The sequence below is a fragment of the Scyliorhinus torazame genome, chromosome 23, assembly GCF_047496885.1.
Source record: "Scyliorhinus torazame isolate Kashiwa2021f chromosome 23, sScyTor2.1, whole genome shotgun sequence".
Taxonomy (NCBI): domain Eukaryota; kingdom Metazoa; phylum Chordata; class Chondrichthyes; order Carcharhiniformes; family Scyliorhinidae; genus Scyliorhinus; species Scyliorhinus torazame.
The window spans coordinates 21,697,276-21,722,045 of NC_092729.1; positions in this window are offsets into that span (position 1 = coordinate 21,697,276).

Here is a 24,770-nt window from a genome sequence, read left to right on the forward strand (position 1 = left end):
GCTTTCACTGAACACAATATCGGAATCTGTTTGTTCACATCTTGAAAAATAAGTTAAACGGTGTCACAACCTCAATATCCCTGAGGTGGCTCCACAGGGTATTAATTAAAAGCTTGAAGAATATATAACCTCAGAGTTTTAGACAGAGAGATTGCCAATCGCAGGAAAGGACACATCACTTCACACTGAAAATGCATCGTCCAATTCAAATGGTTGAGAAAGTATTCTACCCAATCCTGGCTATTGTTGGTGTTCCTGGTAAGTGACTGTCACCATTGAAGTTGTGTTAATTTGTGTGTGAGCTGCTCTCTGATTTTAAACTGGGACTGAAAATCTGATCCTGATCTCGTGCTCACTGTTATATAGACACCTGGCCAACGATATAATTGTCAAATGTCTTTAAGCCTGTCAATGGTTTGAATCCCTTTCATCAACTCACAATAAACCACTGTTTGTAACTCACTGGATCTCTGACCGGGGAAGTTATTATATTGAGTGGAATTTTGTATAATGTTAGCTTGGATCACAGAAAAGGCAATCTCTCTGAAGGGAGGTTTAGGAGGAGAAAGAATTAAATCACACTGACTGCGGGCACTGTCAGTGTAGAATTGTACTGACTGTGGGTCCCACACCAGAGTGGAATATCTGACAGCGGTGAACAAGGATTACTGGAAGTATCTGTCAGTGTAGAATTGTACTGACTGTGGGTCCCACACCAGAGTCGGATATCTGACAGCAGTGAACAAGGATTACTGGAAGTATCTGTCAGTGTAGAATTGTACTGAATGTGGGTCTCTCACCAGACTGGAATATCTGATCCAATTATCTATCTATTACTGGGACTATCTGTCCGTGTGGAATTGTATTGTGTGTGGGTCAGTAACTGGACTGACATTAGTTGGTTCTGTTTTGAAATGATGTATTTTATTGGGGAGTGGTCGCTCCATTCTGTGGAGTTCCCTCTGTGTGTTTTAACTTTGGAATAGGTTGAAAACAGGAAGAGTTTGGCTGTGTTTTGAAGATGTTTGATATTTATTGTATGAAGTGAAATGTCTCTATTTCTGTTTTCTATTGATCTATTCTAACAGGAACAGATATCACCCACACTCTAATGTTTCAGAAAACCCACAGCAATGCAGTATTCCAATAGGTTTTGTGATATTTTCTCATTCCTATTCATCCTGAAATGAACTCACATGTTTGATCCATTTTTATGGGTGTTTTTAAACTGTCTTTCTGCTTCACACGATTTGTGAATCTATTCACCTGAAGCCAGAAACCCCTCCAGTCCATTCACACACTTGTTTTCCAAGGAGCGATTGGGGGACTTATTGTTCTGAACAAAATGCAGCAGCGGACACTGATCTGTCGGGACATTAATGTCCCATTGAAATACCCACTTTGCAAATTCATAATGAATGATGATGTGTGCCTGTAATTAGTTGTATTCTGCCTCTGTATTCACTATCACTCTCAATTTGATTCTGTCTGTAAATTGTGTAATTATCATTCTGCTTCCCGATCCCATACTGTTGATGGGAATGGTGAAGGAGAGTGATCCCAGTGCTGATCCTTGTGGAACACCACTTCCCACCTTCCAGCAACCAGCCTAAATCCCTTTAACTCCTCTCCCTGTTTCCTGTGTGTGTCGCCAGCATGTGTCCATCCTGCTGCTGTGTCCCCTAACTCCACTGGCTCTGAGATTACCCATCAGTCTGTTACGTCGGATCTTACTAACGACCTTTAGAAAATCAAATTGTTTAACATCTATCATACTACTCAGAGCTATTATTTCTGGTAGTTATTGAAATACTTGGATGAAATGTGTCAGGAAGAATGCTGACTTTGGAATATGTGCCGGCTATTTAGTGTACTCTGGGTTGCTGGATTTCTTTTAACTCATGCTTCTAATTCACTGTTTCCAACTGTTGACATTGTGACTGGAAGATTTGATTATATTCTGTTCTAAATTCAAGAATAACAGAGACCGACTCCTGCTTTTCAATTCTTTGGTAATTATTCTGATGGTGATCAGTGAATAGATAATATTGTCTCTACTGTTTCTCACTGTCTATTTTATGAATATTTGTTGATGAAATCCATCCGCCTCCAGTAATCTCCCTCTACCTGGACCCCGCCCTCTGGCCTCCTATCAGCTCTTGATCTTTTCATTGAGATCTGTCAGTGCGACATCGACCGTCTCAATTTCCCTGTGCCTCTCACCAACTCTATCCTGACTCATTCAAAACTTGCTCCAATCCTCTCTCTAATATCCAACCCTGTCCTGGTGATCTAAGCTGCTCACAAGGGTGGTACCATTATTATACCATAAGACCATAACACATAGGAGCGGAAGTAAGGCCATTCGGCCCATCGAGTCCACTCCACCATTCAATCATGGCTGATTTCAACTCCATTTACCCGCTCTCTCTCCATAGCCCTTAATTCCTCGAGAAATCAAGAATTTATCAACTTCTGTCTTCCAGACACTCAACATCCCGGCCTCCACCGCCCTCTGTGGCAATGAATTCCACAGACCCACCACTCTCTGGCTGAAGAAATGTCTCCTCATCTCTGTTCTAAAGTGATTCCCTTTTATTCTAAGGCTGTGCCCCCGGGTCCTAGTCTCCCCTGCTAATGGAAACAACTTCCCTACATCCACCCTATCTAAGCCATTCATTATCTTGTAAATTTCTATTAGATCTCCCCTCAACCTCGTAAACTCCAATGGATATAATCCCAGGATCCTCAGATGTTCATCGTATGTTAGGCCTACCATTCCTGGGATCATCCGTGTGAATCTCCGCTGGACCCGCTCCAGTGCCAGTATGTCCTTCCTGAGGTGTGAGGACCAAAATTGCTCACAGTATTCTAAATGGGGCCTAACTAATACTTCATAAAGCTTCAGAAGTACATCCCTGCTTTTATATTCCAAGCCTCTTGAGGTGAATGACAACCATTATTGTCTGGTGTCCTGACCTCTTCCTCACAGAGGCTGACCGTCAGCTCTCAGGCCCATCCTGGTACCTCCCCCTGGACCAGCAGCACACCACCAAACATCATGATATTGTTTCCACGGCTTTCACTGGCCTCGTTGACTCTGGATATCTTTTGTCCACAGCCTCGGACACCATAGTGCCACAACCCCACACATCCTGCATCAACCTCCCGCTTCTACCTCCTTCCCAAAATCCACAAACAGGAAAGTCCCAGTGCACCCATTATTTCGGCCTGTTCCAGCCCCTCCAAGATCATTTCTTCCGATCTTGATTCCATCCGCTTTACCCTGTTCTGCCCCTTCCCAAAGACAGCGTTGTCACAGTGACACAGTGGTTTGCACTGCTGCCTCACAGCACCAGGATCCCGAAATCAATTCCTACCTTGGGTGACTGTCTGTGTGGAGACTGCACTTTTTCTCCCTGTCTGCATGGGTTTCCTCCGGGTCTCCGGTTGCCTCCCATAGCCCAAAGATGTGCAGGTTAGGTGGATTGGCCATGCTAAATTACTCCGTAGTGTCCAAAAAGATGTGTCGGTTAGATTAAGTGGTGAATGAGATCGGGGAGAGGGGGGGGGGGGGGTGAGCTCAGTTGAGGTACTCTTTCAGAGGTTTGGTACAGACTTAATGGGCCGAATGGCCTCCTTCTGCACTGTGGGGATTTTATGGTTCCTCATTCCTCTGGTGTTGTATGTCATATAAACAAGGTCCATTTCCCTGGCCCTAACCGCCTAATCTTCACAATGGATGTCCAGTCCCTCTGCATCTCCGTTCCCCAACTCGTGGGTTGTGTACAGATCCTCATACCCTGCTTCCTGTAAAGACTGCATCTAATTCTCCCACTTTCTCCGCCTCCATCGCCTCTGTTCTGATGCTGGCGTCTTCGAAAATAGCCCCCCTGGCATGTCTGTCTTTTCCTTAACCGGTCTGTCCCCACCACCTTCCTTTGTTAACAGGGCTCGCAGTCGTGTTCAATTCACTTCTCACACCTCTGTCCTCACACAGCCCCCTCCCTCCCGGAAACATGATCGGGTTCCCCTCCTCACTTTCCACACCATCAGCCTCCCCATTGAAAGGAAAATCCTCCTCCATTTCTGCCAACTCCAGCATGATGTCACCACCAAACACATCTTCACCTCTCTCCAACCACCCCCCTCAATGTCTGCATTCCTCAGGTACCGCTCCCTCCCCCTTGTCCACTTCCCCCTCACACCCCACACCCCTTTCCCTTCCCCCAGCACCTTCCCCTGCAATCACAGACGGTGCAACAACTGTCCCTTTACCTCCTCCCGTCTCCCGGTTCTCAGCAGCAAACTCGCCTTTCTGGGGAAGCAGCGTTTCACTTCTGTGCTTTCAGTTTGTTCTCCTGTATTCGCTGCTGCCAATACCGACTCCTCTACATTGAGGAGACTAAACGCAGACTGGGAGACTGCTTTGTGGAACACCTTCACTCAGCCCACAGCATGGCCCCAGCCTTCCTGTTGTGGCCATGTTAACTCAGCACCTTGCTCTCAGGCCCACATGTCTGTCCTTGGCCTGCTGCCAGAATGCAGTGAAGCCCAACGCAAGCTGGAGGAGCAACATCTCATCGTCCAATTCGGATGTTAGGTCCCGCAGGATGTAACTTTAATTTAAACAACTTTATTCTGGGAACTTTCTCCTCCATCTTAACGCTCTTGTTTTGGAATGTTCCTACTTTTTCGTCGAATGCAATGAGTCCGAATCTGGAGAGAGTCTATTCTGGCCAAGTGAACCCTGGGGAATGTCCAATGCCGGAGCGGGAATACACCTGAGAAAAGCTTGGCAGGGATTCTTTCCAAACAGGGAGAGGATGGATTCCTGGGAACAGTGATGTTGGGATGTTCGAGGCATGGCAATGGGGGATTCCTGGGAGCGGGTGCTGTACGAATGACTAAACCTGGGAGGGGTGATCCCTCGGGATGTTCTGGAGACTGGACAGACTCTATTCTGGACAGGCTGGGCTGCACGGTAGCACAGTGGCTGGCACAGTTGATTCACAGCGCCAGGGTCCCAGGTTCGATTCCCGGCTTGGGTGACTGTCTGTGCGGAGTCTGCACATCCTCCCCGTATCTGCGTGGGTTTCCTACGGGTGCTCCGGTTTCCTCCCACAGTCCAAAGATGTGCGGGTTAGGTGGATTGGCCAAGATAAATTGTGTTTAGTTTCCAAACAATTTAGATGGGGTCACTGGGTTATGGGGATGGGGTGGGCTGAACTGGTTTTCTCTTTCCAAGGGCCAGTGCAGACTCGATGGGCCGAATGGCCTCCTTTTGCACTGTACATTCTATATTTCTATTCCTCCCATGGTTATGAAGTGGGAAGGTCCCGCGTTTGTTTTATTTTTTCCATTGATCGTAGAGTATTCAAATAAACCAGGAGTGGTGTCCAACCCCATCAGAAATCCAGTCCAGGGAACGGTCCAATCCGGGGTGTGGTCCAATAATTGAGCTGGGATGACAATCTCGGGTCTGTTTGTATCCGGTTTGGGAAACCTGGCCGGCCTGAGTGAATCCTGTAAATCAGACGAAATGAGAAATGTAACCTCTCCCAAAGGTCTCTGAATTATAAACATTTTCCTACCACTGCCATCAAACTGACAGGGCTGCAATTCACACTTTTCCCCCATTCCCCACCTTTAACACTGGACTTACATTTCCTACTCCCCTCTCTGCAATGTTAAACTCTGTGCCCACTCCTCTCCCAGCACCCCCACCCACCCACTGTCCATTATATTGATGCTGCGATTGTGTCCTGGTTCAGACAGGGAGATTCATTGCCCAGTAAATTCCCGCGTCTCTCCTTTCTCTCTCTGACAGTTAATATACTGGGAATTGTGATTCTGTGTCGGGGGAAGTGTGGCCTCTCTACCTGCACCACTCGCTACCTGGTGGCCATGGCAACGGCGGATCTGCTGTTTATCATCACTAACCCCATACTGAACAGGATCAATGGTTATTATTTCCCCTGGAGTTTCCTGTACCTCACCCCTGTGTGTAGTATTAACTCTGTCTTGCGGGCTGCAGCCACGGACTGTTCTGTCTGGTTCACCCTCACTTTCTCCTTTGATCGATTTGTGGCCATTCGCTGCCAGAAACTGAAAACTAAATATTGCACCGGGAAAACTGCGGCTGTGGTTCTGTCCACAAGCGGCCTCCTGCTCTGTGTGAAAAACATCCCCCGGTACTTTACATTGGAACCTGGGGGGATAATGGACAATGTCCAGTGGTTCTGCGTCACAAAGAGCAGCGTTTACACTGACTCGGGATGGGGTGGGTATCTCTGGTTTGATCAGGTTGTAACCCCATTGATGCCGTTCTTCTCAATCCTGTTGACCAACGCTCTGACAGTCAGACACATTTTACTCACCAGTCGAGTCCGGAAGGCACTGAGGACTCAGAGTCAGGGAGACAAACGCAGCGACCCAGAGATGGAGAGCAGAAGGAAGTCAATGATTTTACTCTTCAGCATCTCCGGAACGTTCATCCTCCTCTGGACCGTGTCGGTTATTAAATTTTTCTATATGGATGTGAGAGAATTAGTTTACCTCACCCTTCCTCAATATACTTTACAACAAGTCGGATTTATGCTGCAGGATTTAAATTGCTGCACAAACACATTTATTTATGTGGTGACTCAGTCCAGGTTCAGGGAGCAGATCAAGGTCGTGGTGAAATATCCGGTTACATCAATTATTAAATTAATGAGAAAATAAAACGGACTGAAAACCCCTCAGCCAATCAGGAGCTCCAGCCGCTGACTGACAGCCTCTCAGCCAATCAGGAGCTCCAGCCGCTGACTGACAGCCTCTCAGCCCATCAGGAGCTCCAGCCGCTGACTGAAACCATCTCAGCCAATCAGCAGCTCCAGCCGCTGAGTAACAGCCTCTCAGCCAATCAGGAGCTCCAGCCGCTGACTGACAGTCTCTCAACCAATCAGGAGCTCCAGCCGCTGACTGACAGTCTCCCAGCCAATCAGGAGCTTCAGCCGCTGACTGACAGCCTCTCTGCCAATCAGGAGCTCCAGCCGCTACTAACAGCCTCTCAGCCAATCAGGAGCTCCGGCCGCTGACTGAAACCACCTCAGCCAATCAGCAGCTCCAGCCGCTGTGTAACAGCCTCTCAGCCAATCAGGAGTTCCAACCGTTGACTGACACGTCTCTCAGCCAATCAGGAGCTCCAGCCGCTGACTGTCAGTCTCTCAACCAAGCAGGAGCTCCAGCCGCCGGCTAGCAGTCTCTCAGCCAATCAGGAGCTCCAACCGCTGACTGACAGTCTCTCAGCCAACCAGTATCTCCTGGCGCTGACTGACAGCCTCTCAGCCAATCAGGAGCTGGGTCTGGTGCGTGGGGAGCACTGACAGTGCTGGCTGTGTGGTGGGAGCACTGACAGTGCTTACTGTCTGGGGGGAGCACTGACAATGCTGGCTGTGAGGGGGGGAGCACTGACAGTACTGGCTGTGTGGGGGAGCACTGACAGTGCTGGCTGTGTGGTGGTAGCACTGACAGTGCTGGCTGTGTGGGGGAGCACTGACAGTGCTTGCTGTGTGTGGGGAGCACTGACAGTGCTGGCTGTGTGGGGGGAGCACTGACAGTGCTGGCTGTGTGGGGGAGCACTGACAATGCTGGCTGTGTGGGGGAGCACTGACAGTGCTGGCTGTGTGGGGGGGAGCACTGGCAGTGCTGGCTGTGTGGCAGGAGCACTGACAGTGCTGGCTGTGAATTGGGAGCACTGACAGTGCTGGCTGTGTGGTGGGAGCACTGACAGTGCTCGCTGTGTGGTGGGAGCACTGACAGTGCTGGCTGTGTGGTGGGAGCACTGACAGTGCTGGCTGTGTGGTGGGGGCACTGACAGTGCTGGCTGTGCGGTGGGGGCACTGACAGTGCTGGCTGTGTGGTGGGAGCACTGACAGTGCTGGCTGTGTGGTGGGAGCACTGACAGTGCTGGTTGTGTGGTGGGAGCACTGACAGTGCTGGCTGTGTGGTGGGAGCACTGACAGTGCTGGCTGTGTGGTGGGAGCACTGACAGTGCTTTCTGTGTGGTGGGAGCACTGACAGGGCTGGCTGTGTGGGGGGAGCACTGACAGTGCTGTCTGTGTGGCGGGGGCACTGACAGTGCTGGCTGTGTGGGGGGAGCACTGACAGTGCTGTCTGTGTGGTGGGAGCACTGACAGTGCTGGCTGTGTGGTGGGAGCACTGACAGTGCTGGCTGTGTGTTGGGAGCACCGACAGTCCTGGCTGTGTGGTGGGAGCACTGACAGTGCTGGCTGTGTGGGGGAGCACTGACAGTGTTGGCTGTGTGGTGGGAGCACTGACAGTGCTGGCAGTGTGGGGGAGCACTGACAGTGCTGGCTGTGTGGTGGGAGCACTGACAGTGCTGGCTGTGGGGGGGAGCACTGACAGTGCTGGCTGTGTGTGGGGAGCACTGACAGTGCTGGCTGTATGGTGGGAGCACTGACAGTGCTGGATGTGTGGGGGAGCACGGACAGTGCTGGCTGTGTGGGGAGCACTGACAGTGCTGACTGTGTGGTGGGAGCACTGACAGTGCTGACTGTGTGGTGGGAGCACTGACAGTACTGGCTCTGTGGTGGGAGCACTGACAGTGCTGGCTGTGTGGGGTGAGCACTGACAGTGCTGGCTGTGGGGTGGGAGCACTGACAGTGCTGGCTGTGTGGTGGGAGCACTGACAGTGCTGGCTGTGTGGTGGGAGCACTGACAGTGCTGGCTGTGTGGTGGGAGCACTGACAGTGCTGACTGTGTGATGGGAGCACTGACAGTGCTGGCTGTGTGGTGGGAGCACTGACAGTCCTGGCTGTGTTGTGGGAGCACTGACAGTGCTGGCTGAGTGGTCGGAGCACTGACACTGCTGGCTGTGTGGTGGGAGCACTGACAGTGCTGGCTGTGTGGGGGAGCACTGACAGTGCTGGCTGTGTGGTGGGAGCACTGGCAGTGCTGGCTTTGTGGTCGGAGCACTGACAGTGCTGGCTGTGTGGGGAGCACTGACAGTGCTGGCTGTGTGAGGGAGCACTGACAGTGATGACCGTGTGGGGGGGAGCACTGACAGTGCTGGCTGTGTGGTGGGAGCACTGACAGTGCTGGCTGTGTGGTGGGAGCACTGACAGTGCTGGCTGTGTGGGGGAGCACTGTCAGTGCTGGCTGTGTGGTGGGAGCACTGACAGTGCTGGCTGTGTGGGGGAGCACTGACAGTGCTTGTTGTGTGTGGGGAGCACTGACCATGCTGGCTGTGTGGTGGGAGCACTGACAGTGCTGGCTGTGTATGGGAGCACTGACAGTGCTGGCTGTGTGGGGGAGCACTAACAGTGCTGGCTGTGTGGGGAGCACTGACAGTGCTGGCTATGTGGTGGGAGGACTGACAGTGCTGGCTGTGTGGGGTGAGCACTGACAGTGCAAGCTGTGGGTTGGGAGCACTGACAGTGCTGGCTGTGTGGTGGGAGCACTGACAGTGCTGGCAGTGTGGTGGGAGCACTGACAGTGCTGGCTGTGTGGTGGGAGCACTGACAGTGCTAGCTGTGTGGTTGGAGCACTGACAGTGCTGGCTTTGTGGTTGGAGCACTGACAGTGCTGGCTTTGTGGTGGGGGCACTGACAGTGCTGGCTGTGTGGTGGGAGCACTGACAGTGCTGGCTGTGTGGGGTGAGCACCGACAGTGCTGGCTGTGGGGTGGGAGCACTGACAGTGCTGGCTGTGTGGTGGGAGCACTGACAGTGCTGGCTGTGTGGTGGGAGCACTGAGAGTGCTGGCTGTGTGGTGGGAGCACTGACAGTCCTGGCTGAGTTGTGGGAGCACTGACAGTGCTGGCTGTGTGGTGGGAGCACTGACAGTGCTGGCTGTGTGGTGGGAGCACTGACAGTGCTGGCTGTGTGGGGGAGCACTGACAGTGCTGGCTGTGTGGTGGGGGCACTGACGGTGCTGGCTTTGTGGGGGGAGCACTGACAGTGCGGTATGTGTGGTGGGAGCACTGGCAGTGCTGGCTGTGTAGTCGGAGCACTGACAGTGCTGGCTGTGTGGGGGAGCACTGACAGTGCTGGCTGTGTGAGGGAGCACTGACAGTGATGACCGTGTGGGGGGGAGCACTGACAGTGCTGGCTGTGTGGGTGGGAGCACTTACAGTGCTGGCTGTGTGGGGGAGCACTGACAGTGCTGGCTGTGTGGGGGAGCACTGACAGTGCTGGCTGTGTGGGGGAGCACTGACAGTGCTGGCTGTGTGGGGGAGCACTGACAGTGCTGACTGTGTGGGGGAGCCCTGTCAGTGCTGGCTGTGTGGTGGGAGCACTGACAGTGCTGGCTGTGTGGTGGGAGCACTGACAGTGCTGGCTTTGTGGGGGAGCACTGACAGTGCTGGCTGTGTGGTGGGAGCACTGACAGTGCTGGCAGTGTGGGGGAGCACTGACAGTGCTGGCTGTGTGGTGGGAGCACTGACAGTGCCGACTGTGTGGTTGGAGCACTGACAGTGCTGGCTGTGTGGCGGGGGCACTGACAGTGCTGGCTGTGTGGGGGGAGCACTGACAGTGCTGTCTGTGTGGTGGAAGCACTGACAGTGCTGGCTGTGTGGTGGGAGCACTGACAGTGCTGGCTGTGTGTTGGGAGCACCGACAGTCCTGGCTGTGTGGTGGGAGCACTGACAGTGCTGGCTGTGTGGGGGAGCACTGACAGTGTTGGCTGTGTGGTGGGAGCACTGACAGTGCTGGCAGTGTGGGGGAGCACTGACAGTGCTGGCTGTGTGGTGGGAGCACTGACAGTGCTGGCTGTGGGGGGGAGCACTGACAGTGCTGGCTGTGTGTGGGGAGCACTGACAGTGCTGGCTGTATGGTGGGAGCACTGACAGTGCTGGATGTGTGGGGGAGCACGGACAGTGCTGGCTGTGTGGGGAGCACTGACAGTGCTGACTGTGTGGTGGGAGAACTGACAGTGCTGACTGTGTGGTGGGAGCACTGACAGTACTGGCTCTGTGGTGGGAGCACTGACAGTGCTGGCTGTGTGGGGTGAGCACTGACAGTGCTGGCTGTGGGGTGGGAGCACTGACAGTGCTGGCTGTGTGGTGGGAGCACTGACAGTGCTGGCTGTGTGGTGGGAGCACTGACAGTGCTGGCTGTGTGGTGGGAGCACTGACAGTGCTGACTGTGTGATGGGAGCACTGACAGTGCTGGCTGTGTGGTGGGAGCACTGACAGTCCTGGCTGTGTTGTGGGAGCACTGACAGTGCTGGCTGAGTGGTCGGAGCACTGACACTGCTGGCTGTGTGGTGGGAGCACTGACGGTGCTGGCTTTGTGGGGGGAGCACTGACAGTGCGGTATGTGTGGTGGGAGCACTGGCAGTGCTGGCTGTGTAGTCGGAGCACTGACAGTGCTGGCTGTGTGGGGGAGCACTGACAGTGCTGGCTGTGTGAGGGAGCACTGACAGTGATGACCGTGTGGGGGGGAGCACTGACAGTGCTGGCTGTGTGGGTGGGAGCACTTACAGTGCTGGCTGTGTGGGGGAGCACTGACAGTGCTGGCTGTGTGGGGGAGCACTGACAGTGCTGGCTGTGTGGGGGAGCACTGACAGTGCTGGCTGTGTGGGGGAGCACTGACAGTGCTGACTGTGTGGGGGAGCCCTGTCAGTGCTGGCTGTGTGGTGGGAGCACTGACAGTGCTGGCTGTGTGGTGGGAGCACTGACAGTGCTGGCTTTGTGGGGGAGCACTGACAGTGCTGGCTGTGTGGTGGGAGCACTGACAGTGCTGGCAGTGTGGGGGAGCACTGACAGTGCTGGCTGTGTGGTGGGAGCACTGACAGTGCCGACTGTGTGGTTGGAGCACTGACAGTGCTGGCTGTGTGGCGGGGGCACTGACAGTGCTGGCTGTGTGGGGGGAGCACTGACAGTGCTGTCTGTGTGGTGGGAGCACTGACAGTGCTGGCTGTGTGGTGGGAGCACTGACAGTGCTGGCTGTGTGTTGGGAGCACCGACAGTACTGGCTGTGTGGTGGGAGCACTGACAGTGCTGGCTGTGTTGGGGAGCACTGACAGTGTTGGCTGTGTGGTGGGAGCACTGACATTGCTGGCAGTGTGGGGGAGCACTGACAGTGCTGGCTGTGTGGTGGGAGCACTGACAGTGCTGGCTGTGGGGGGGAGCACTGACAGTGCTGGCTGTGTGTGGGGAGCACTGACAGTGCTGGCTGTATGGTGGGAGCACTGACAGTGCTGGATGTGTGGGGGAGCACGGACAGTGCTGGCTGTGTGGGGAGCACTGACAGTGCTGACTGTGTGGTGGGAGCACTGACAGTGCTGACTGTGTGGTGGGAGCACTGACAGTACTGGCTCTGTGGTGGGAGCACTGACAGTGCTGGCTGTGTGGGGTGAGCACTGACAGTGCTGGCTGTGGGGTGGGAGCACTGACAGTGCTGGCTGTGTGGTGGGAGCACTGACAGTGCTGGCTGTGTGGTGGGAGCACTGACAGTGCTGGCTGTGTGGTGGGAGCACTGACAGTGCTGACTGTGTGATGGGAGCACTGACAGTGCTGGCTGTGTGGTGGGAGCACTGACAGTCCTGGCTGTGTTGTGGGAGCACTGACAGTGCTGGCTGAGTGGTCGGAGCACTGACACTGCTGGCTGTGTGGTGGGAGCACTGACAGTGCTGGCTGTGTGGGGGAGCACTGACAGTGCTGGCTGTGTGGTGGGAGCACTGGCAGTGCTGGCTTTGTGGTCGGAGCACTGACAGTGCTGGCTGTGTGGGGAGCACTGACAGTGCTGGCTGTGTGAGGGAGCACTGACAGTGATGACCGTGTGGGCGGGAGCACTGACAGTGCTGGCTGTGTGGTGGGAGAACTGACAGTGCTGGCTGTGTGGTGGGAGCACTGACAGTGCTGGCTGTGTGGGGGAGCACTGTCAGTGCTGGCTGTGTGGTGGGAGCACTGACAGTGCTGGCTGTGTGGGGGAGCACTGACAGTGCTTGCTGTGTGTGGGGAGCACTGACAGTGCTGGCTGTGTATGGGAGCACTGACAGTGCTGGCTGTGTGGGGGAGCACTGACAGTGCTGGCTGTGTGGGGAGCACTGACAGTGCTGGCTGTGTGGGGAGCACTGACAGTGCTGGCTATGTGGTGGGAGGACTGACAGTGCTGGCTTTGTGGGGTGAGCACTGACAGTGCAAGCTGTGGGTTGGGAGCACTGACAGTGCTGGCTGTGTGGTGGGAGCACTGACAGTGCTGGCAGTGTGGTGGGAGCACTGACAGTGCTGGCTGTGTGGTGGGAGCACTGACAGTGCTAGCTGTGTGGTTGGAGCACTGACATTGCTGGCTTTGTGGTTGGAGCACTGACAGTGCTGGCTTTGTGGTGGGGGCACTGACAGTGCTGGCTGTGTGGTGGGAGCACTGACAGTGCTGGCTGTGTGGTGGGAGCACTGACAGTGCTGGCTGTGTGGGGTGAGCACCGACAGTGCTGGCTGTGGGGTGGGAGCACTGACAGTGCTGGCTGTGTGGTGGGAGCACTGACAGTGCTGGCTGTGTGGTGGGAGCACTGAGAGTGCTGGCTGTGTGGTGGGAGCACTGACAGTCCTGGCTGTGTTGTGGGAGCACTGACAGTGCTGGCTGTGTGGTGGGAGCACTGACAGTGCTGGCTGTGTGGTGGGAGCACTGGCAGTGCTGGCTGTGTAGTCGGAGCACTGACAGTGCTGGCTGTGTGGGGGAGCACTGACAGTGCTGGCTGTGTGAGGGAGCACTGACAGTGATGACCGTGTGGGGGGGAGCACTGACAGTGCTGGCTGTGTGGGTGGGAGCACTTACAGTGCTGGCTGTGTGGGGGAGCACTGACAGTGCTGGCTGTGTGGGGGAGCACTGACAGTGCTGGCTGTGTGGGGGAGCACTGACAGTGCTGGCTGTGTGGGGGAGCACTGACAGTGCTGACTGTGTGGGGGAGCCCTGTCAGTGCTGGATGTGTGGTGGGAGCACTGACAGTGCTGGCTATGTGGTGGGAGCACTGACAGTGCTGGCTTTGTGGGGGAGCACTGACAGTGCTGGCTGTGTGGTGGGAGCACTGACAGTGCTGGCTGTGTTGTGGGAGCACTGACAGTGCTGGCTGAGTGGTCGGAGCACTGACACTGCTGGCTGTGTGGTGGGAGCACTGACAGTGCTGGCTGTGTGGGGGAGCACTGACAGTGCTGGCTGTGTGGTGGGAGCACTGGCAGTGCTGGCTTTGTGGTCGGAGCACTGACAGTGCTGGCTGTGTGGGGAGCACTGACAGTGCTGGCTGTGTGAGGGAGCACTGACAGTGATGACCGTGTGGGGGGGAGCACTGACAGTGCTGGCTGTGTGGTGGGAGCACTGACAGTGCTGGCTGTGTGGTGGGAGCACTGACAGTGCTGGCTGTGTGGGGGAGCACTGTCAGTGCTGGCTGTGTGGTGGGAGCACTGACAGTGCTGGCTGTGTGGGGGAGCACTGACAGTGCTTGCTGTGTGTGGGGAGCACTGACAGTGCTGGCTGTGTATGGGAGCACTGACAGTGCTGGCTGTGTGGGGGAGCACTGACAGTGCTGGCTGTGTGGGGAGCACTGACAGTGCTGGCTGTGTGGGGAGCACTGACAGTGCTGGCTATGTGGTGGGAGGACTGACAGTGCTGGCTGTGTGGGGTGAGCACTGACAGTGCAAGCTGTGGGTTGGGAGCACTGACAGTGCTGGCTGTGTGGTGGGAGCACTGACAGTGCTGGCAGTGTGGTGGGAGCACTGACAGTGCTGGCTGTGTGGTGGGAGCACTGACAGTGCTAGCTGTGTGGTTGGAGCACTGACATTGCTGGCTTTGTGGTCGGAGCACTGACAGTGCTGGCTTTGTGGTGGGGGCACTGACAGTGCTGGCTGTGTGGTGGGAGCACTGACAGTGCTGGCTGTGTGGTGGGAGCACTGACAGTGCTGGCTGTGTGGGGTGAGCACCGACAGTGCTGGCTGTGGGGTGGGAGCACTGACAGTGCTGGCTGTGTGGTGGGAGCACTGACAGTGCTGGCTGTGTGGTGGGAGCACTGACAGTGCTGGCTGTGTGGTGGGAGCACTGACAGTCCTGGCTGTGTTGTGGGAGCACTGACAGTGCTGGCTGTGTGGTGGGAGCACTGACAGTGCTGGCTGTGTGGTGGGAGCACTGGCAGTGCTGGCTGTGTAGTCGGAGCACTGACAGTGCTGGCTGTGTGGGGGAGCACTGACAGTGCTGGCTGTGTGAGGGAGCACTGACAGTGATGACCGTGTGGGGGGGAGCACTGACAGTGCTGGCTGTGTGGGTGGGAGCACTTACAGTGCTGGCTGTGTGGGGGAGCACTGACAGTGCTGGCTGTGTGGGGGAGCACTGACAGTGCTGGCTGTGTGGGGGAGCACTGACAGTGCTGGCTGTGTGGGGGAGCACTGACAGTGCTGACTGTGTGGGGGAGCCCTGTCAGTGCTGGCTGTGTGGTGGGAGCACTGACAGTGCTGGCTGTGTGGTGGGAGCACTGACAGTGCTGGCTTTGTGGGGGAGCACTGACAGTGCTGGCAGTGTGGGGGAGCACTGATAGTGCTGGCTGTGTGGTGGGAGCACTGACAGTGCCGACTGTGTGGTTGGAGCACTGACAGTGCTGGCTTTGTGGTGGGAGCACTGACAGTGCTGGCTGTTAGTTGGGAGCACTGACAGTGCTGGCTGTGTGGTGGGAGCACTGACAGTGCTGGCTGTGTTGGGTGAGCACCGACAGTGCTGGCTGTGGGGTGGGAGCACTGACAGTGCTGGCTGTATGGTGGGAGCACTGACAGTGCTGGCTGTGTGTTGGGAGCACTGAGAGTGCTGGCTGTGTGGTGGGAGCACTGACAGTCCTGGCTGTGTTGTGGGAGCACTGACAGTGCTGGTTGTGTGGTGGGAGCACTGACAGTGCTGGCTGTGTGGGGGGAGCACTGACAGTGCTGGCTGTGTGGCGGGGGCACTGACAGTGCTGGCTGTGTGGGGGGTGCACTGACAGTGCTGTCTGTGTGGTGGGAGCACTGACAGTGCTGGCTGTGTGGTGGGAGCACTGACAGTGCTGGCTGTGTGTTGGGAGCACCGGCAGTCCTGGCTGTGTGGTGGGAGCACTGACAGTGCTGGCTGTGTGGGGGAGCACTGACAGTGTTGGCTGTGTGGTGGGAGCACTGACAGTGCTGGCAGTGTGGGGGAGCACTGACAGTGCTGGCTGTGTGGTGGGAGCACTGACAGTGCTGGCTGTGGGGGGGAGCACTGACAGTGCTGGCTGTGTGTGGGGAGCACTGACAGTGCTGGCTGTATGGTGGGAGCACTGACAGTGCTGGATGTGTGGGGGAGCACGGACAGTGCTGGCTGTGTGGGGAGCACTGACAGTGCTGACTGTGTGGTGGGAGCACTGACAGTGCTGACTGTGTGGTGGGAGCACTGACAGTACTGGCTCTGTGGTGGGAGCACTGACAGTGCTGGCTGTGTGGGGTGAGCACTGACAGTGCTGGCTGTGGGGTGGGAGCACTGACAGTGCTGGCTGTGTGGTGGGAGCACTGACAGTGCTGGCTGTGTGGTGGGAGCACTGACAGTGCTGGCTGTGTGGTGGGAGCACTGACAGTGCTGACTGTGTGAGGGGAGCACTGACAGTGCTGGCTGTGTGGTGGGAGCACTGACAGTCCTGGCTGTGTTGTGGGAGCACTGACAGTGCTGGCTGAGTGGTCGGAGCACTGACACTGCTGGCTGTGTGGTGGGAGCACTGACAGTGCTGGCTGTGTGGGGGAGCACTGACAGTGCTGGCTGTGTGGTGGGAGCACTGGCAGTGCTGGCTTTGTGGTCGGAGCACTGACAGTGCTGGCTGTGTGGGGAGCACTGACAGTGCTGGCTGTGTGAGGGAGCACTGACAGTGATGACCGTGTGGGGGGGAGCACTGACAGTGCTGGCTGTGTGGTGGGAGCACTGACAGTGCTGGCTGTGTGGTGGGAGCACTGACAGTGCTGGCTGTGTGGGGGAGCACTGTCAGTGCTGGCTGTGTGGTGGGAGCACTGACAGTGCTGGCTGTGTGGGGGAGCACTGACAGTGCTTGCTGTGTGTGGGGAGCACTGACAGTGCTGGCTGTGTGGTGGCAGCACTGACAGTGCTGGCTGTGTATGGGAGCACTGACAGTGCTGGCTGTGTGGGGGAGCACTGACAGTGCTGGCTGTTTGGGGAGCACTGACAGTGCTGGCTATGTGGTGGGAGGACTGACAGTGCTGGCTGTGTGGGGTGAGCACTGACAGTGCAAGCTGTGGGTTGGGAGCACTGACAGTGCTGGCTGTGTGGTGGGAGCACTGACAGTGCTGGCAGTGTGGTGGGAGCACTGACAGTGCTGGCTGTGTGGTGGGAGCACTGACAGTGCTAGCTGTGTGGTTGGAGCACTGACAGTGCTGGCTTTGTGGTTGGAGCACTGACAGTGCTGGCTTTGTGGTGGGGGCACTGACAGTGCTGGCTGTGTGGTGGGAGCACTGACAGTGCTGGCTGTGTGGTGGGAGCACTGACAGTGCTGGCTGTGTGGGGTGAGCACCGACAGTGCTGGCTGTGGGGTGGGAGCACTGACAGTGCTGGCTGTGTGGTGGGAGCACTGACAGTGCTGGCTGTGTGGTGGGAGCACTGAGAGTGCTGGCTGTGTGGTGGGAGCACTGACAGTCCTGGCTGTGTTGTGGGAGCACTGACAGTGCTGGCTGTGTGGTGGGAGCACTGACAGTGCTGGCTGTGTGGTGGGAGCACTGACAGTGCTGGCTGTGTGGGGGGAGCACTGACAGTGCTGGCTGTGTGGTGGGGGCAATGACGGTGCTGGCTTTGTGGGGGGAGCACTGACAGTGCGGTATGTGTGGTGGGAGCACTGGCAGTGCTGGCTGTGTAGTCGGAGCACTGACAGTGCTGGCTGTGTGGGGGAGCACTGACAGTGCTGGCTGTGTGAGGGAGCACTGACAGTGATGACCGTGTGGGGGGGAGCACTGACAGTGCTGGCTGTGTGGGTGGGAGCACTTACAGTGCTGGCTGTGTGGGGGAGCACTGACATTGCTGGCTGTGTGGGGGAGCACTGACAGTGCTGGCTGTGTGGGGGAGCACTGACAGTGCTGGCTGTGTGGGGGAGCACTGACAGTGCTGACTGTGTGGGGGAGCCCTGTCAGTGCTGGCTGTGTGGTGGGAGCACTGACAGTGCTGGCTGTGTGGTGGGAGCACTGACAGTGCTGGCTTTGTGGGGGAGCACTGACAGTGCTGGCTGTGTGGTGGGAGCACTGACAGTGCTGGCAGTGTGGGGGAGCACTGACAGTGCTGGCTGTGTGGTGGGAGCACTGACAGTGCTGGCAGTGTGGGGGAGCACTGACAGTGCTGGCTGTGTGGTGGGAGCACTGACAGTGCCGACTGTGTGGTTGGAGCACTGACAGTGCTGGCTTTGTGGTGGGAGCACTGACAGTGCTGGCTGTTAGTTGGGAGCACTGACAGTGCTGGCTGTGTGGTGGGAGCACTGACAGTGCTGGCTGTGTTGGGTGAGCACCGACAGTGCTGGCTGTGGGGTGGGAGCACTGACAGTGCTGGCTGTACGGTGGGAGCACTGACAGTGCTGGCTGTGTGGTGGGAGCACTGAGAGTGCTGGCTGTGTGGTGGGAGCACTGACAGTCCTGGCTGTGTTGTGGGAGCACTGACAGTGCTGGTTGTGTGGTGGGAGCACTGACAGTGCTGGCTGTGTGGGGGGAGCACTGACAGTGCTTGCTGTGAGGGGGGAGCACTGACAGTACTGGCTGTGTGGGGGAGCACTGACAGTGCTGGCTGTGTGGTGGGAGCACTGACAGTGCTGGCTGTGTGGGGGAGCACTGACAGTGCCTGCTGTGTGTGGGGAGCACTGACAGTGCTGGCTGTGTGGGGGGAGCACTGACAGTGCTGGCTGTGTGGGGGAGCACTGACAATGCTGGCTGTGTGGGGGTGCACTGAGTGCTGGCTGTGTGGGGGGGAGCACTGACAGTGCTGGCTGTGTGGCAGGAGCTCTGACAGTGCTGGCTGTGTGGTGGGAGCACTGACAGTGCAGGCTGTGTAGTGGGAGCACTGACAGTGCTGGTTGTGTGGTGGGGGCACTGACAGTGCTGGCTGTGTGGTGGGAGCACTGACAGTGCTGGCTGTGTAGTGGGAGCACTGACAGTGCTGGCTGTGTGGTGGGAGCACTGACAGTGCTGGCTGTGTGGTGGGAGCACTGACAGTGCTGGATGTGTGGTGGGAGCACTGACAGTGCTTTCTGTGTGGTGGGAGCACTGACAGTGCTGGCTGTGTGGGGGGAGCACTGACAGTGCTGGCTGTGTGGCGGGGGCACTGACAGTGCTGGCTGTGTGGGGGAGCACTGACAGTGCTGTCTGTGTGGTGGGAGCACTGACAGTGCTGGCTGTGTGGTGGGAGCACTGACAGTGCTGGCTGTGTGTTGGGAGCACCGACAGTCCTGGCTGTGTGGTGGGAGCACTGACAGTGCTGGCTGTGGGGGGAGCACTGACAGTGTTGGCTGTGTGGTGGGAGCACTGACAGTGCTGGCAGTGTGGGGGAGCACTGACAGTGTTGGCTGTGTGGTGGGAGCACTGACAGTGCTGGCAGTGTGGGGGAGCACTGACAGTGCTGGCTGTGTGGTGGGAGCACTGACAGTGCTGGCTGTGGGGGGGAGCACTGACAGTGCTGGCTGTGTGTGGGGAGCAGTGACAGTGCTGGCTGTATGGTGGGAGCACTGACAGTGCTGGCTGTGTGGGGGAGCACTGACAGTGCTGACTGTGTGGTGGGAGCACTGACAGTGCTGACTGTGTGGTGGGAGCACTGACAGTACTGGCTCTGTGGTGGGAGCACTGACAGTGCTGGCTGTGTGGGGTGAGCACTGACAGTGCTAGCTGTGGGGTGGGAGCACTGACAGTGCTGGCTGTGTGGTGGGAGCACTGACAGTGCTGGCTGTGTGGTGGGAGCACTGACAGTGCTGGCTGTGTGGTGGGAGCACTGACAGTGCTGACTGTGTGATGGGAGCACTGACAGTGCTGGCTGTGTGGTGGGAGCACTGACAGTCCTGGCTGTGTTGTGGGAGCACTGACAGTGCTGGCTGAGTGGTCGGAGCACTGACACTGCTGGCTGTGTGGTGGGAGCACTGACAGTGCTGGCTGTGTGGGGGAGCACTGACAGTGCTGGCTGTGTGGTGGGAGCACTGGCAGTGCTGGCTTTGTGGTCGGAGCACTGACAGTGCTGGCTGTGTGGGGAGCACTGACAGTGCTGGCTGTGTGAGGGAGCACTGACAGTGATGACCGTGTGGGGGGGAGCACTGACAGTGCTGGCTGTGTGCTGGGAGCACTGACAGTGCTGGCTGTGTGGTGGGAGCACTGACAGTGCTGGCTGTGTGGCGGAGCACTGTCAGTGCTGGCTGTGTGGTGGGAGCACTGACAGTGCTGGCTGTGTGGGGGAGCACTGACAGTGCTTGCTGTGTGTGGGGAGCACTGACAGTGCTGGCTGTGTGGTGGCAGCACTGACAGTGCTGGCTGTGTATGGGAGCACTGACAGTGCTGGCTGTGTGGGGGAGCACTGACAGTGCTGGCTGTTTGGGGAGCACTGACAGTGCTGGCTATGTGGTGGGAGGACTGACAGTGCTGGCTGTGTGGGGTGAGCACTGACAGTGCAAGCTGTGGGTTGGGAGCACTGACAGTGCTGGCTGTGTGGTGGGAGCACTGACAGTGCTGGCAGTGTGGTGGGAGCACTGACAGTGCTGGCTGTGTGGTGGGAGCACTGACAGTGCTAGCTGTGTGGTTGGAGCACTGACAGTGCTGGCTTTGTGGTTGGAGCACTGACAGTGCTGGCTTTGTGGTGGGGGCACTGACAGTGCTGGCTGTGTGGTGGGAGCACTGACAGTGCTGGCTGTGTGGTGGGAGCACTGACAGTGCTGGCTGTGTGGGGTGAGCACCGACAGTGCTGGCTGTGGGGTGGGAGCACTGACAGTGCTGGCTGTGTGGTGGGAGCACTGACAGTGCTGGCTGTGTGGTGGGAGCACTGAGAGTGCTGGCTGTGTGGTGGGAGCACTGACAGTCCTGGCTGTGTTGTGGGAGCACTGACAGTGCTGGCTGTGTGGTGGGAGCACTGACAGTGCTGGCTGTGTGGTGGGAGCACTGACAGTGCTGGCTGTGTGGGGGGAGCACTGACAGTGCTGGCTGTGTGGTGGGGGCACTGACGGTGCTGGCTTTGTGGGGGGAGCACTGACAGTGCGGTATGTGTGGTGGGAGCACTGGCAGTGCTGGCTGTGTAGTCGGAGCACTGACAGTGCTGGCTGTGTGGGGGAGCACTGACAGTGCTGGCTGTGTGAGGGAGCACTGACAGTGATGACCGTGTGGGGGGGAGCACTGACAGTGCTGGCTGTGTGGGTGGGAGCACTTACAGTGCTGGCTGTGTGGGGGAGCACTGACAGTGCTGGCTGTGTGGGGGAGCACTGACAGTGCTGGCTGTGTGGGGGAGCACTGACAGTGCTGGCTGTGTGGGGGAGCACTGACAGTGCTGACTGTGTGGGGGAGCCCTGTCAGTGCTGGCTGTGTGGTGGGAGCACTGACAGTGCTGGCTGTGTGGTGGGAGCACTGACAGTGCTGGCTTTGTGGGGGAGCACTGACAGTGCTGGCTGTGTGGTGGGAGCACTGACAGTGCTGGCAGTGTGGGGGAGCACTGACAGTGCTGGCTGTGTGGTGGGAGCACTGACAGTGCTGGCAGTGTGGGGGAGCACTGACAGTGCTGGCTGTGTGGTGGGAGCACTGACAGTGCCGACTGTGTGGTTGGAGCACTGACAGTGCTGGCTTTGTGGTGGGAGCACTGACAGTGCTGGCTGTTAGTTGGGAGCACTGACAGTGCTGGCTGTGTGGTGGGAGCACTGACAGTGCTGGCTGTGTTGGGTGAGCACCGACAGTGCTGGCTGTGGGGTGGGAGCACTGACAGTGCTGGCTGTACGGTGGGAGCACTGACAGTGCTGGCTGTGTGGTGGGAGCACTGAGAGTGCTGGCTGTGTGGTGGGAGCACTGACAGTCCTGGCTGTGTTGTGGGAGCACTGACAGTGCTGGTTGTGTGGTGGGAGCACTGACAGTGCTGGCTGTGTGGGGGGAGCACTGACAGTGCTTGCTGTGAGGGGGGAGCACTGACAGTACTGGCTGTGTGGGGGAGCACTGACAGTGCTGGCTGTGTGGTGGGAGCACTGACAGTGCTGGCTGTGTGGGGGAGCACTGACAGTGCCTGCTGTGTGTGGGGAGCACTGACAGTGCTGGCTGTGTGGGGGGAGCACTGACAGTGCTGGCTGTGTGGGGGAGCACTGACAATGCTGGCTGTGTGGGGGTGCACTGAGTGCTGGCTGTGTGGGGGGGAGCACTGACAGTGCTGGCTGTGTGGCAGGAGCTCTGACAGTGCTGGCTGTGTGGTGGGAGCACTGACAGTGCAGGCTGTGTAGTGGGAGCACTGACAGTGCTGGTTGTGTGGTGGGGGCACTGACAGTGCTGGCTGTGTGGTGGGAGCACTGACAGTGCTGGCTGTGTAGTGGGAGCACTGACAGTGCTGGCTGTGTGGTGGGAGCACTGACAGTGCTGGCTGTGTGGTGGGAGCACTGACAGTGCTGGATGTGTGGTGGGAGCACTGACAGTGCTTTCTGTGTGGTGGGAGCACTGACAGTGCTGGCTGTGTGGGGGGAGCACTGACAGTGCTGGCTGTGTGGCGGGGGCACTGACAGTGCTGGCTGTGTGGGGGAGCACTGACAGTGCTGTCTGTGTGGTGGGAGCACTGACAGTGCTGGCTGTGTGGTGGGAGCACTGACAGTGCTGGCTGTGTGTTGGGAGCACCGACAGTCCTGGCTGTGTGGTGGGAGCACTGACAGTGCTGGCTGTGGGGGGAGCACTGACAGTGTTGGCTGTGTGGTGGGAGCACTGACAGTGCTGGCAGTGTGGGGGAGCACTGACAGTGTTGGCTGTGTGGTGGGAGCACTGACAGTGCTGGCAGTGTGGGGGAGCACTGACAGTGCTGGCTGTGTGGTGGGAGCACTGACAGTGCTGGCTGTGGGGGGGAGCACTGACAGTGCTGGCTGTGTGTGGGGAGCAGTGACAGTGCTGGCTGTATGGTGGGAGCACTGACAGTGCTGGCTGTGTGGGGGAGCACTGACAGTGCTGGCTGTGTGGTGGGGGCACTGACAGTGCTGGCTGTGTGGTGGGAGCACTGACAGTGCTGGCTGTGTAGTGGGAGCACTGACAGTGCTGGCTGTGTGGTGGGAGCACTGACAGTGCTGGCTGTGTGGTGGGAGCACTGACAGTGCTGGATGTGTGGTGGGAGCACTGACAGTGCTTTCTGTGTGGTGGGAGCACTGACAGTGCTGGCTGTGTGGGGGGAGCACTGACAGTGCTGGCTGTGTGGCGTGGGCACTGACAGTGCTGGCTGTGTGGGGGAGCACTGACAGTGCTGTCTGTGTGGTGGGAGCACTGACAGTGCTGGCTGTGTGGTGGGAGCACTGACAGTGCTGGCTGTGTGTTGGGAGCACCGACAGTCCTGGCTGTGTGGTGGGAGCACTGACAGTGCTGGCTGTGGGGGGAGCACTGACAGTGTTGGCTGTGTGGTGGGAGCACTGACAGTGCTGGCAGTGTGGGGGAGCACTGACAGTGCTGGCTGTGTGGTGGGAGCACTGACAGTGCTGGCTGTGGGGGGGAGCACTGACAGTGCTGGCTGTGTGTGGGGAGCAGTGACAGTGCTGGCTGTATGGTGGGAGCACTGACAGTGCTGGCTGTGTGGGGGAGCACGGACAGTGCTGGCTGTGTGGGGAGCACTGACAGTGCTGGCTGTGTGGTGGGAGCACTGACAGTGCTGACTGTGTGGTGGGAGCACTGACAGTGCTGGCTGTGTGGTGGGAGCACTGACAGTGCTGGCTGTGTGGGGTGAGCACTGACAGTGCTGGCTGTGTGGTGGGAGCACTGACAGTGCTGGATGTGTGGTGGGAGCACTGACAGTGATGGCTGTGTGGTGCGAGCACTGACAGTGCTGGCTGTGTGTTGGGAGCACTGACAGTGCTGGCTGTGTGGTGGGAGCACTGACAGTGCTGACTGTGTGATGGGAGCACTGAGAGTGCTGGCTGAGTGGTGGGAGCACTGACAGTCCTGGCTGTGTTGTGGGAGCACTGACAGTGCTGGCTGAGTGGTGGGAGCACTGACACTGCTGGCTGTGTGGTGGGAGCACTGACAGTGCTGGCTGTGTGGGAGCACTGACAGTGCTGGCTGTGTGGTGGGAGCACTGACAGTGCTGACTGTGTGGTGGGAGCACTGACAGTGCTGGCTGTGTGGTGGGAGCACTGACAGTGCTGGCTGTGTGAGGGAGCACTGACAGTGATGACCGTGTGGGGGGGAGCACTGACAGTGCTGGCTGTGTGCTGGGAGCACTGACAGTGCTGGCTGTGTGGTGGGAGCACTGACAGTGCTGGCTGTGTGGCGGAGCACTGTCAGTGCTGGCTGTGTGGTGGGAGCACTGACAGTGCTGGCTGTGTGGGGGAGCACTGACAGTGCTTGCTGTGTGTGGGGAGCACTGACAGTGCTGGCTGTGTGGTGGCAGCACTGACAGTGCTGGCTGTGTATGGGAGCACTGACAGTGCTGGCTGTGTGGGGGAGCACTGACAGTGCTGGCTGTTTGGGGAGCACTGACAGTGCTGGCTATGTGGTGGGAGGACTGACAGTGCTGGCTGTGTGGGGTGAGCACTGACAGTGCAAGCTGTGGGTTGGGAGCACTGACAGTGCTGGCTGTGTGGTGGGAGCACTGACAGTGCTGGCAGTGT